The 11,811-nt window shown below is 42.9% G+C and overlaps 1 long non-coding RNA gene across 1 annotated transcript; it reads left to right on the top strand.

The window, feature by feature from the left end:
- Positions 1 to 2,312: 2,312 nt before the first annotated feature.
- Positions 2,313 to 11,151, top strand: LOC135264779 (uncharacterized). The gene is made up of 3 exons (XR_010332803.1): positions 2,313 to 2,844; positions 9,991 to 10,162; positions 10,261 to 11,151. It is a non-coding gene; the product is annotated as an uncharacterized LOC135264779 (long non-coding RNA).
- Positions 11,152 to 11,811: the final 660 nt, after the last annotated feature.

The following is an 11,811-nucleotide window of genomic DNA, read 5'->3' as shown; positions in this document are numbered from 1 at the left end:
CCCATTACCAGCGTAGCTGTAACTCTCTTTGTTTGTCTCTGCAGTTACACTGCCCTCAGTTATCATAATGTTCAATTTGTATGGAATTTGTAAACTGGATATAAACAAGAGAAATGCTAACAGTAGCCTCTTCATAAATGCCTTTATCTCTCAGGGAGGGAAATTGTTGATCCTGGAAATACAGTTGGATTAATGAATCTTGAAGGGTAGCATTTCAGATCACAAAATGAACTCCTGTTGGCACAGACCATGTTCAAAACAGCTTCCGTCGTCAGTCACTTCAGAAGCTCACCTCTCGGCTTCAAAGCACTCTTCTTTTTCAAAAACAAACTGTTGAATGACTTTCATTCACAAAACAGAAGATACGTTTAACCTCTCCAAAAGGAAACGCACAAATTGTATTTAAATTCTTGTCTTTCCATTGACAATGCTGTTTTACTGTTGTGCGACTGTCCGGATAGTCTTATCTGCTAGCTCTATGGGAGCTGAGCAGTGAGCTGCACATGCTTCAGAGGAGAATCATCAGTGTTAACATCACGCATGCATGTGGCTGCAGTTGCAAATAGTTAAATGGACCTTCCAAATTAGAGTGGGAATTGGACATGTTGGACAGCCCCATGTCTGACACCAGTAACAATAAAAATAAAAAACATGTCCATTTCATTTTACTGTTTGTGACAGGATTTAATTTGGCACACGCACTCATATTACTAGTTCATTGCATTATCAGCAGCCCTTGTAAAAAAAAAAAAATTTAAAAAACTATTTTCACTCGAATATTCAATTTCAGCAGCTATAATTTCCTTTAATAGCTGAACATTCTTTCAATGTACAATATATTAGTATATTAGTTATTTTACTGGGAATTGATTTAGTCTTCTCCTATGTACACAAAGGGATATTTGGCATTAGCTTTTGTACAGCTGAAAGAAAATTAGATTGGTTTTTCCAAAGCATACTTTGATTCAATTTTACAATTACGCAATCTTGATATATTTTGAAATCCCATTAAGAAGCGAAATTGCTGTTATTAAAACCAAGACACATATTGTGTAATCAAATCCTTCTTTTTTTAAGAATATGATCAAAACTGGTCCACTGTCTAGAAATCTATCTCACGCATTGAAATTCGGTGTTAATTCCACTCTTGCAGAGTTTATGTCCAAATGTAATAAAATGTACTTTGTCAGCAAAAGATTTACTTCTCCCAATTTCGTTTAGCACTTTAACTTTTTTCTGAGAAGATGTCAATAAAGTTTAATTCTCTTAGATGGGGATGTTTTTCAGGCGGTACAATGAGCAAACTATGAATTTGGGTGGAGTTGTTAACCTATGAGGGCTAGATATGCCAACATTTACAACTTACAGTACAAACATTTCATATTTTTTTGCTACATGGTTCCAGTTATGCATCATTGACAATAAAGAGAAACAGCTATAGAAATTATTATAGATCTAATTATAGTTTTGTTGTTGCTGTTAAGATGCAAAACAAATGTGCGGCCAACATAGTTGGTGGTCCACTGTTAAAAAAAAAAAAAAAATTCAGAGGCATATGAAAGAAGAAGAAAATCAAAACACTAAATGACAAGAACAATAGACTTCACCCACAGAGGTGGAAAGTCCAGGGGTCAGAAGGTAAAAGTCCTGCCAGGTTTTTCCCACCCATGAACTTAGCCCAGCTGATTTCACTGATTAGTTCTACCTCCTGGCTGAAAAGCTGTGCTAATTAGCAACAACTCCAGGTGGTTAGAGCAAAATACTGGGGCGGATTTTGTTATTTTATTTTTTTTCCTCCCTGAACCTGGATTTTCCACCTTTGCTCAGACACTCTTGGCTTGATATTTAGCCTGCTGTCTGGAGGGCGTCCAGCACTGCAGCAAGCCTGGTCTTTCACACCCCCAGGCTCTTTTGCACATAAGCTGTTCCCACTCATCAAAAGCTCTCCAGGTCCTATTTTAATGGTGCATAATGGCGGTGCAAACACTGCCGCTTGGAACCGAATGCTGATATTTCCTGGTGGCACAGGTGTAATTTTTTACAGGTCGCTACCTTGCCAGGTTGTGTGTTTTTATTTTATTTTTATTTTTTTTTAAATAATTTTTTACATTCATGCTGTGCATTTCCACAGGCTGGCATCAAATATAAAACGGTAGAATCTTCTTGTCGTGAGGATATTCTTTGTGCCGCCCTGCAAAATATTTCTGCCACTTATTCCACCAGACCTTCATAACAAGCATTATATATGTTTTGTTTTTTTGTTGTTGTTGTTTTTTATTCGTTTTGGCCTCTGGATGATCAGGAGGCCAGCTGTGCTCCGAAGTAATAGCTTCGTAAGGTCACTTGGTGGACTTGCAAAAGTGAAGGGGAGGTGTTTCTGGTCTCGCGCATTCCCTGGGAAAGTGCCTGCTTCTCTGCAGTCTCATGAATTTATGAACGATGCAGCATTTTTGTAAATAAGCCAGTACACAGTATTGAGCGTTCTAGGTTTGGAGGAAAAATTGATTGCGCTTTTGTTTTGGGTTTTTTTAGTTTAAATCAGGGTCTGCATAGATATAAGGAGTTGGACTATTAGTCTATAGCTAAGTACACAGCCTACCTGACAAGCAGCTCTAATTGGTAGTTAATTAGCATATGCACCTGTGGTGACACTGCCATGAGCACACAATATTATTTTACCGGCAAAGCAACATGCCGGAACACTTTTTTTTTTGTCTCATCTTAATAAGATAAGGTATCCCTGTTTGGGGTAGATCTTTTCTGAATGCAGTAACTGAATTTCTTAGTTCTATGCACCTGTTTTTTAAACTAACCTGTATTATTCATTGGACCGTCTGCCATGAGGTAAGCGTTCATTGACACCTTACCTGAAAATAGAAGCTCTAATTTGTAGTGCCTTTCTAATTAGCATGAACACCTGTGGCGACACCGAGTTATGCATATAGACCTGCCTGGAGAACAAAAGCAAAGGGCTGTAATGTTTTAATTGTTTTGTGTCATGTTCATTTTTAACAAATGCGCCATATAGATCTCTTCTGAATACAATTCGCTTAGATTAGCATAGCCAGTCTTTAATGCATATTAGTTAATAGATTTGCTGTCATAACTCAGATACTCTGCTAACATAAAAAATGTATGCTCTGATTGGTAGTGTCTCTCTAATGAATCTGTGGTGACTCGATGGAGTTAGGTATGCAAGACTACCAGCAGCACACAACACTGTGTCACTGATGAAGGAAACATGGTAGAGCATTTGGTTCTTTTGGCCTTATCTTAATGAAAAACATGGAGGCACTAGATCTTTTTCTGAACAAAATGTGGGGTTAAGAGAGGTAATAAAAACGATTAAAGAGGTTAAAAAAATTTAAGAAAAAAACAAGGCTGTTATGAATAGCCCATGACAGACCCAGGGGAGTTGCTTGAAAGGTATTAAAGACTTGATGTCTCTTTTATGTTGAGCGAACTCGATGTACGCAAGTCATTAGGACAACTGAAAAATGTTGGCAGGAACTGGCATTAGCGCTGTGTTATTATCAGCCATTTTCTGCTTTTATTTCCCCATGGTGCCTAGTGAAAGAGGCCAGGAAAATCTGAGGGAGTCCCCAGGATCAGTTTGCCATACTCTGACATCTGGTGACAGCAAGAAGGCATTGAAATCTGTGGGCTTGTGGCACACAGATCTTGTATTTTCTTTTGTTTTGTTTTTTTAAGCCTGCTGAAAAACAGCCATCTGTGTAGTACGAAGAGCAGATGAGTTTGCTCTTCTCAGTTGGAACTGAAAATGACTGTGCGCTGTGATTCGGAATATTTACAGTGTGCAAAACCTTTCATTCTCCATCTACACTGAGGCTTCAGTCAATGGATGGAGCATTGCGATGTACTACAGCACCCCCGCTTTCGTTTAACTTTAAGTTCAGTCTGCCAATTATGAAGTGCCAATTAAAATTTAATTCCAGCTGAGACCAGCATGAAGTGTGTTGCCTAATGGTTATGTGCTAATTAGCTCCGAAGAGATATTTTTAACGACCGCCCCAACTCCTGAATATTCTGGTAGCGAACGGCAAACACACCTGAGCTACGAGAAGCTGCGACTCTCTCAAGGCATTAGACAATATATCTGAGCTCATATTTCAGGTGCTAAAGAAGTACATGCAGAACTAACAACATTACTGCGTCTGTGCACTGGCCCACAAGCATTTAAAATGCCAGTTGAATGAATTATCGATCGATAAAGGTGTCATTGCCTTGTCGCTTTAATTAGCCGCACTTTTATGTGAATGCTTCACGGTGATGTAATGTGTGCGCCTGCTATCGCAACGTAAAAGCGAAAATGTAGACGTGCCCGACGTGTATCCCGTTAATAAGACGCTTCGCGTAGCAGCCGCTAATTAAGAGAACTGCATCTGATAAATCTGATACTGGGGCGTGGCAAAAAGGTCACAAGGGGTTGGTCGTCGTTCGCGTAGAGACCACAGCTCACTCCTGAATGGGCCCATATTGGCTCAAGTTCTTGTTTTACATAACACATTAAATAGTGTGCGTTTTATGCAATAATTTGCAATATAGTGCAATAAACACAGTGTGACTTATTTCACAGTATGGGGCTTTTATTCTTAATGGCATGCATTGCTACCTCTGACATAACGTGGCTTCAGAGGGTAAATTACCCCCTTTAAAAATGCTTCTAATTAAGGAAGATGGACAGCTCGTTAAAATTCTGGGAACGAAAACCAGGATACGCAGGGGTCCCCTGGACCGAATTTGAGAACCTCTGCCCCTGAGCAAAAACTTAACCTGAATGTGCCAGTAAACATCCAGCTGTACGAACGGACTGTATGTTAAACTCTAATCTGTGTGGATAAGAGCGTCTCCTAAAAGCCTTAATGCAATGTGATGGACTGAATTTGCCCGAGGAGGCAGCAGGCTAGCATCGCATGGGGGAAATGGCTGCTTATCTACAGGACCTTTCTGTAGGATTCTGTGAGCTGTCGCATTAGTGCGGGGGGAAAAGTAAACTTGAGACTTAACCCCCGTTTCCGGCGCGGGGAACAGGGTCGGGTCCTTCCCTCCCTGGAAGGGAAGGGTCAGCGTACCGTGGTGTGCCGGACACAAGGCGCCGTTTTTAGACGGGAACACGCTGTACCGGGACACGCCTCCTCAGCAGAGTCGATGGGGGCTGTTCCACATCAGTTACCGACTGGCCGAGTTTCAGCTTCGCTGACAGGATCCTCCTGGGAAGGGCAGGTAGGGGGGGCTGGGGGATGGGGGGGGGGGTTGGTACAGAGCTCCCTCAGGAGATGATGAGGAGGAGGAGGAGGAAGGGGGGAGCGGGGGTACGGCAGTCACGACAGGAAATGGAGCACCGCGAGCTAATCTTGACAGGAGAGTTTTCTGGGTTGCCGGAGAGGAGAGGATCTTCCAGCAGTCAAGATAGAACCCGGGCTCCACAGCCATCTGGCCCAGGCACTGATCCAGAACAAGACGGGGAGGGAGTGGGGGGGAGGGAGGGGTGAGGGCGTTGGAGTTCAGAAGCCCGGAGCACTGATTTTCTCGCAATCAGCAGGCGCGCTACCTTTGCTCTCTTTGTTCTGCAACCCCGCAATAAAAAAACAACAATTTCTGTGTGAACTTCGTGTCCGGATTCGTTACGTGTGATGTTTGTTTTTTCCCATTTCTGGCGATGTTCGAGATGCGGGACACGTAGGATCGGGCCGAACGCAGCTGCTGGGTTTTTCTTTTTTTTTTTTTTTACAATTCAGGCTCCGTGGTCTGAAAAGGGCTTTGAGCGAGCAGGACTGACCCTGATCGTTTGCTGCTCCCCCCCACACCACCCCCCTCCCACCTGAGTAAATATGTGCATGTTAAGCTGTGGAATAGAAGTGGACCAACTGCAAACCACTGGTTAAAATGCCAGAGTGATAACAGATTGCTGTGAGATTTTTTTCTGAACATAATAAAAGTGTTCATACATGATAGGATACCTTCACTTGTGGAAATTAAAACATTCAAACCCAATAAAAGGGCTAGCGTACATGTGCGTGCATGCGTGTGTGCGTGTATTTATACTCATCGTCAATAGTTTCGAGGTTTGAAAGTTTTAAATTCCACAAGCCAAGTCGTTCTATCATGTATCGTAAAAATGCATTATGTTCACAAAATATACACTGAATTGGCATTCAGAATATAACACAATACAGACAAGCAGATGCTCTCTGTTCTTTTCCACACACACATAGGCAGTAGCTCTTATCAATAACCGCTGTTGATACACATTTGGGTGAAGTCACATGTTCAGTTCAGTAAAATGTTCAATGCAGGAAGAATTTTGTGTCGAAAAGGGATTTACTATGACAGTAAAATGTCTGTCTTTTTTTTCAACATATTTTTCTGCGTGCAGATGAGGAAATATTGTAATTAAAATGGTAAAGGTCACTTAAAGCATTTATAACATATCCTCCTGCTAGTTAAGATGCACATCAAAATGGTTGCACTTCAGTGTTTGATGGAGAAAATTCTCATTTTTTAAAAGGCCATTTCCTGAAGCAGGGAAGACTACTGAGGATATACACTTAATGTGTTTTTCTTTCTTTTTTTTAGGGGAGAAATTAATTCTGCAAAAACATCTAGCAAAGTTCATGAATAAGGATTTTTTGACAGCAGTAATGAGCTAGTTCATTTTCTTTAAATGCAGCAAATATTTGGCTAAATGGATTCTTGCTCTAAACCCTGTCAGGGGATTCAACTTCATTTTTTTAAAAATGTACACACACAAACACGCACACACACACACACACTTACACGCACACACACACAAACACGCATACACACGCACGTACACGCACAAACACGCATACACACGCACTGACAAACACACACACACACGCACACACACTCCATGTTTAATTCACTTTTTCCTCAATGCATGGTGCAGTTATGAAATCACAGCAGATCGGTTTCTCCCACAATATGGACAGATAATTATGCCAAGATTCAAGATCCATTCTTCGCCGCGTGAAATCGCGTTTGAGATTGCTAGGCAACGCGATCTCGCGAGAGATGGCGAATGCCTCCCAACCGGTGGGAAGGACTGACCTGGTCAAGAGCCCGTATGGCCTACGCTATCGTCTGATAGGCTGTCAAAGTTTGACCTCGCAAAAGCGTGAGAGGGCATCCAAACTCCCAACATCGTAACCCATGAGAAAAATGTATAATGTATGCCTTCCCTGAGCGGGGAGACAAGCAGTGAAATGAAAGTCTACGCTGCATGAAAAACCGAGTTTTGGAAGATATCTGACCGGTTAAATTTTAGTGAAATTTTGGGGTGTGTCGGCCGTGAGCGGTAGTTTTTCCCATGAGTATTTCCAGAACCTTCTGCACGCTCTCGGGTCACGTCTGTGATCGGGGATTTCAGGACTCGGACATGCCTGATTAATTCATGGCCTCTGCCCGCACTGACATTTCACAAGGCGTGCCCTGAGACGTGGACGGCCATGTCTGGTCATTTATGCCGAGTGTCTGGACAAGAACACCTCCGCGCACAAAATGATGTCCTTTTCAGGCACGGAACCGGCAGGTTTCCGGCAGTGACACATGCCGCACTGCGCAGGAAATAAACCAATAAAAAAAAAATAATTCGAAAACCTTTTAAAAATTTGGATTTGTGACCGCCCCGTAAATGCACCTTCACAACTCACAGCGCAATGCACTACTTAATGAATGCCTTGACATGGTGTACTCATGATTACTTGTGTGAGCAAAGGACCATCATTTAGGGCTTATCAAGCAAGCAGGAGAGGGGCATCTACTGCTGTCAGATGGGGATAGGAAAACAACTAAGGCAGGGGTGGGGAAATTCCAGTCCTGGAGGGCCGTTGATTATCCAAATTTTTGTTTCCACTAATTACCCTGGCTAAATTAGCTAATTGGCTGTATCCAACCAACTCTGGTTCACTCATGGATTAGATCATGGGAAAATATTTCATATAGGGACACAAGAACATTCTTCAGCTGCCGTTCTTTCACTTCATCATTGAAACGTAGCTAAAATGGCAGACGGTGTAAATGTTAGGGCTGACTGAATAATCGAGGCCAGAAGTTGGCATGAAAACCAGAAACAGATACAGGCCTCATTGCCCACCTCCGAAGAGCACTTGACCCTGCAATTGAGTGCCTGCTGACTTCTGCCCCGCACCCGTCCAACGGTGATGTGCAGAAATCAATTTTGCTGATCTGCTGGATGCAAATGCATCCGCGCTCATGCACATACCAAACGTGCACGCACACACGTGCACGCGGTGTTTTCTCGAGGGACGCTGTTCTGCTGCAAAATGTGTGTGTGTGTGTGTGTGTGTGTGTGTGTGTATATACATTGCGCAAGAGTCATCCAGTAGTGATTTTTTTTTTCATTGTCAATTCTCATGTGAAATCCATTACCTTTAATGTGATAATTATCAGATTGCACGAGAGTCATTATGATTGGTCTCTTTAATCTTCTTGGCTGCTGCTTAAGTCCCGGCAGTTACCTCGTTACGTGTTCAATTAGAGCAGCTACAGCCTGATATCAGACTTCAGTGAAATTACAGGGTTCAGAACTACAGGCTCGAAAATATGCAAAGGCTCGAGTCATAATGTAGACCAATGGAAAGCGCCGAGAAATTCATATTCAATTTCGGCTGCCATTTAAGACATGTTTTGGTTTGGATTCCCAGTTTATAGTTTCAGGTCACACCACCCATCCTCTGCACAGACTCACACACTCGTATGCTCACGCTCAAACACACACAGATACACTCACACACACACGGCCACACGCACACGCACACAGACACACTCACACATGCGCACACACACTCATACAAACACACACACACACCACACAACACTACACACACACACTCATGCCCACACATACACACACACACACACTTACACACACATGCCCAGACATACACACACAAACACTCACACACACACACACACACGCACACACACACACACACTCACGCACCATTCTCCTTGCTTTAAACAGCCGTGGCTGAAGAGTGCAGCACTAGAGCCGTTTCTGAGGCTGCTCAGGGGGCCTCAGCTTACAGTCAGCTTATGAAACTGCCAGATCGCATTTTCCATCTTATCAGTTAAAGCCACCGATACCAATGATACAAGGTCAGGAGCATGTCTCCGGGATTCACATTTCTCCTCCGCAGGACAGCTAAGGTCAAAACCTCTCTGTTTGCATGCGTGTTTGGAGCGGTTGCAACTCCACATCACCCCCTGGGGGGGGGGGGGGGGGGCTTCAGCGCACAGAAAACCCACCTCACCTCTCTAATAAGCTCGGGCATAAAAATTTTAAATCCGACAGCAGCACTTTTGGCTAAGCCGCGGTTACATGTGCTGCACGTAGCGTTCAGCACGCTCCGCGCGTTCCCCGTGGACAACGTATTCACATTCAATTAACATAGTGTTGCATTTCACCACTAACCCCAATTAACTGGAGGCAAGCGAGCTTGCAATAATATATGCGTATCTCCATTATGTTTATGTGAAGGGGCACCTGACACCTTTCAGTGAATGCTAATTTGTTGTCAAAATTTGGAGGCTTCTGAGAATTTCCACGGAGGCCTGCACAGAATGTGGTATACGCTGGGTACAGGCTGTAGGTATACACATGTTTAATGCATCGCCAAGAGCTGATGCCTCTGTGAATACTCTGACTGATCCCTTTTCAGCCAAATGACTCATGGGATTGTTTTGGAGAGGGAAAAACAACCCGTGGTCCTGTCAGAAAGGCATAAAACGGAAAAAAAAAAAAAAATCTAACTTTATAAATCGAGTTTTCTTTCGTGTTATCGCCGCAGTGAAAATAGTTTCTTTTCATAAAAAAATGTTTTCAGAATGTGTTCTAAACGCTTCAGTTTGACGACTCTGAGGGCTTTCACTGCAGCACTCGGAGCGAAGTTTCGCGTCTGAGGCAGACTTGCTTTCTCCTCGCAGGCCTGGCTCCTCTCCCCGGTAGAATGAATCACTGGAAAGGAGGGCGTTTCACGACGATGACCTCACAGTACCCCTGCGTTGCCCTGGAAACCTGTGCCACACGGTGACCCGCTCCCACTCAATCTCGTGAACCCTCTGCCGGTTCGAGGATAAAGACGGAAGGATGTGTGAGGTGTTTTGGGGTGGGGGGTGGGGGGGGGGGGCGAAGAGTGAAGATTAAAAAAGTTTGGTTTCATCCGTTCACGCCACGAATGTCTCGCTCTCGCACAGGGACAAAGGGGAATGAAAAGGGAGGCTCGATCTGTGAAGGGATTGGAACGCCTGCGCGTCAAATTCACCACCAGGAAAAGTGTCTCGTTAATCGACACCTTTTTATTAACATCGGTACGTTTAAGGACAAGGCACTGGATGTTATTTCACTGCAGTTCGCCATTTAGAACATAGCCACAAAAATACGACTGACTGTCTACGGCTGGTACTGTTAGGATTTAAAATGGTAGGAGGGGAAAACTAAAAAAGACTTGTGATTTAGAGTTGTTATTTCATTTGCTAGCATCTTACTGATTGCAAACTGTGCCAAAGATAGATGATAGACATCCGGGATAACATTTTTTATGTTCTTTTACTTTTTTTTAAGATTGTCAAGTTCTTATTTTGTAATACGACAACAACAAAAAAATATTATCATTTTTTTTTCCCCAGTTTCTACCTTGGCTGGGTCCACGTATGGCTACCAGTCTAATTATATAAGTGAATCAGTGATAATTAAGCATCAGTAAAATAAAGACTCATTGGCCAGAACAGCAGCTCATTGGCGATAACAGCAGCTCATTGGCCAGATAAGCGGCTCATTGGGCTGGCAGCCATTTTCCTATTTGGTTCATATGATAAACAGAAGAAGCGGATGTTCATTGTTAGTGCCACACAATTGAATCCCATTGAACTTTGAGATAAGTAATATTGCTCTAGGCTATTGAAAAGGCCTTGAAATTATAGTTAAGTGTTTCCGCATTGTGACTGTTATTTCTGTGTATCACTGCATCCATGTCAGTGTTCTTTCATAGCCAGTCATTGAAAATTACAGGTAGACATCCCAGAATGCTTTGCTACAAAGTAAAAAAAAAAAAAAAAAAAGAATGAATAAAACACAGCATATGCAAATTTGTCTGGTCATAAAATATAAAGCTGCGAGCTCAGGCCATGTTCAGAAGTCTGTCTTTTTTTTTGTTAGTTTGTTTGTTTTGTTTTTTCTTATTTGTCTCTCAGTTTTGTGTATTGAGTTACAAGCGAAGCATTAGCACCCTCTGTGGATTGTGTGATAAATACTAATTATAGTTCTCCTGCAACACGTCGTCATGTACGCAGCTCTGGATGCACGTCTCTTTAACGACTGCTTCTTTTATAGTGCTTAACAAAAACAGTTTACAAGGAAATCAATATTGGGCAGTAAAAAGCTGTTTATTCTGTTCAGCTAAAGGCTGTAATCAGTGACTCTGTGTATTAACACACAAATGAAACACTGTGGGGAAATCAAAGCGCTTTACCGATACAAACTTCAAATGGCTGTGCGATCAACAATTTCCGCGGGCCTGGCTATATCTTAAAAAACACCTTTCCCGTGCGAGATTTCAGTCATTTGTTTTATTCCAGGGGCACCTTAACTCCCCCTGACCGGCAGTGGGGAATGTCAAACAGCTTCATCGCCTGCAGTTACCAGGCTGCGTTTAACTTGGAAGAGCCAACTGCAAGGCGTTCAGCTTGTGCGTGTGTGTGTGCGCGTGCGTGTGTGTGTGTGCGTGTGTGTGTGTGCGCGTGTGTGTG

The sequence above is a fragment of the Anguilla rostrata genome, chromosome 10 (assembly GCF_018555375.3).
Source record: "Anguilla rostrata isolate EN2019 chromosome 10, ASM1855537v3, whole genome shotgun sequence".
NCBI lineage: Eukaryota > Metazoa > Chordata > Actinopteri > Anguilliformes > Anguillidae > Anguilla > Anguilla rostrata.
The sequence above is the reverse complement of the archived record's forward strand: the minus strand, read 5'-3'. Positions and strand labels throughout refer to the sequence as shown.